The 2,458-nt window shown below is 34.5% G+C and overlaps 2 non-coding genes across 2 annotated transcripts; one reads left to right on the top strand and one right to left on the bottom strand.

Annotated features, from left to right (window-relative positions):
- The first annotated feature begins 237 nt into the window (after positions 1–237).
- Trnan-guu lies at positions 238–311 on the top strand. Its single transcript has one exon. It is a non-coding gene; the product is annotated as a tRNA-Asn (tRNA).
- A 409-nt stretch (positions 312–720) lies between these two features.
- Trnan-guu lies at positions 721–794 on the bottom strand. The gene has a single exon. It is a non-coding gene; the product is annotated as a tRNA-Asn (tRNA).
- Between the last annotated feature and the right edge of the window lie 1,664 nt (positions 795–2,458).

The following is a 2,458-nucleotide window of genomic DNA, read 5'->3' as shown; positions in this document are numbered from 1 at the left end:
CACAACTWCGGCATCAGTTGCTCTTAGAGGTATTATAGGACGATGTTGCGATGGGTATACAGTACTCTATTATTTCTATAGAACGTAGCTGTTATATTTGACGATTACTATCGAATTATTTAAGTATCAGTTATAAAGATACRATACTTATCAATATCAAAAATATAAGGTTTATTAATCATCTCTTAGAATATTGAGAAAACCGGATGTTATTACGTGGACAGAGYGGGCAACATGGCCTCCGTGGCGCAATTGGCTAGCGCGTTCGGCTGTTAACCGAAAGGTTGGTGGTTCGAGCCCACCCGGGGGCGCAGAACTTTTTGAAACTAAATCTTCTAATATATGTACATATATGTATATGTATGTATGTAAATGTTCCCAATCGGAAGGAACTCACTCAGCTATAACTCATCAATAAAGATGAAGAAGAATCCGAAAAAACAAATGAATATATAATGTCAAGGTCTCAATATTTAGTTGAAGGAACAAATATTGCCTCATAATAATAATAAGATAAATATTTCGGTCACAATGAAATCTCAGAATTACAAAATTTTATTATAATTTTTTACTGTCACAACTTTTTTGTTGAAAGTTTATGTTTAATTAAATATACCATCGGTAGGTGAGATCTTTAAACTGCTTTATATAGACTTTTATAACATGATGTATTGTAATTGTAATTCAGGAAATTGTATTTACAACAAAAAAAGTTAWTTGCGCCCCCGGGTGGGCTCGAACCACCAACCTTTCGGTTAACAGCCGAACGCGCTAGCCAATTGCGCCACGGAGGCTGACAATAATATTTTGCCCAGTGTTCTTTATAAGCATAGCTGCAATAAAACATTAAGCATAAATACGTTGAATCAGAATACATATATGAGCTTACAGTGATGGCCAAAATAATGACCAATACTTTATGATATTAAAACTGATTTAATATTTTAAGATAAAAGTTGAATAATATTGAACATTGAACACAAATCATTTCATTATTTGATGTTATAAACATTTAGGTGATATGCTTTAGTAATTAAGCCGGTCTAGAGTTCTCCTAATAAGAACCCAAACAATTTAATTTCTAAGTATGGCAAACGCAATCGAATTTCTTCGAGATCACATTTTTTTATTATACTTATTCTTAGAACTTTTGCTGAAACAAAGTACAAAGCGGGTACTTAATCTATATAAAAGTTGTTAGTAGAATAAGTGCTTATGCTTTAGCGTTATATTTATTCTTYCTAAATCTGAGGAAAAACAAAGTCACTGTATTTGAGTGCAAAGAACTAGATGAAGTAYCAAAATTAGATTCTTTATGACGAAGAATTCACCTCAAATCAAACAGCATCTCCATTTGACCTTACCAAGGACCGGTAAGGAGCCTGAAACTCCAAAATACCTGCTAATTGACTACATACCAGTTTGCAGGATAAAGTCCCTCAGAACAATGCTTCCAAATAGGGATCACATCAGCTCCCTAGCACCTAGCAATATGCTGGTGCTAAGTGGGTCATTGTGACTTAGARGAGGGCACAATAGACGTTCGGTCGCGGTGCAATCCTCATCTATTTATCTTATCTTAARGATCATTAGTTCTTTGCATTGCATGACAGCCGGCCAGTAYAACCTAACCTATTCGAGSCAATAGAAGACGAACGAAATAKGTGGTTTAATGCTGGCTACAAAATCGAACGACCAGCAATAGTTTTATCTGGGATACCTAGCCTGTTATGACGAAAGCGATTTTGGGGCAAAGGAAAAATCCATTATAGAAAGGAAGTGGCTACAGAATCCCCATATGATGCGAAGGTATTAACCCTCCTCATGGTCTAAAAAATTGTGTGCGAGTAACTTCGTGGTCTGTTTTGAAAAATGCAGTTTTCGTGTTTTTTTTTTACCAATTTATGACAAATGATTTCAAAACCCTCAAGCTTACTTTATCCAAAAAATATAAAAAATATAACAAGTACCTTAGAATATCTATATAAAGCCTAGTAAAACGAAAGTTTGCATTAATTTGAAACTTTAACTTCGCCTTGTTAGTTAGTAGTAGGTCAAATATGCATCATTTTGTTCTATAATCTATTCACAATTTAAAGATAGTTTCATAAAATCTCATCTCGCTCATGAAAGTCTTCGTCTCTCCGTCTCTTTGTTCTCTAAAGGGCTTCATTTCACCAACGAAATCTTTCACTATAGTCAGGAACAGTTAGTAGCCACTTTGGGCTAGCTTTGGATTATAAGCTGAATATGTAGTTATCGGCTAACTTAACACCGATAGCTTCTGGTATAACGTCGATGAGTGTGGTTCGGTTGGTAGTTCTGATGGCATACAATTCCTCTCCTCCAATCTAATGTTCGAGAACACCAAAAGTAAGAATACAAAAGCAATGTTGCTGGATTATTATTATTTTATTAGGAAAAATATACAAAATATTAAACCTAATAGTAAGAAAGG

The sequence above is a fragment of the Bactrocera latifrons genome, unplaced genomic scaffold, assembly GCF_001853355.1.
Source record: "Bactrocera latifrons isolate USDA-ARS-PBARC rearing strain unplaced genomic scaffold, ASM185335v1 scaffold_242, whole genome shotgun sequence".
In the NCBI taxonomy this organism is placed as follows: domain Eukaryota; kingdom Metazoa; phylum Arthropoda; class Insecta; order Diptera; family Tephritidae; genus Bactrocera; species Bactrocera latifrons.
The sequence above is the reverse complement of the archived record's forward strand: the minus strand, read 5'-3'. Positions and strand labels throughout refer to the sequence as shown.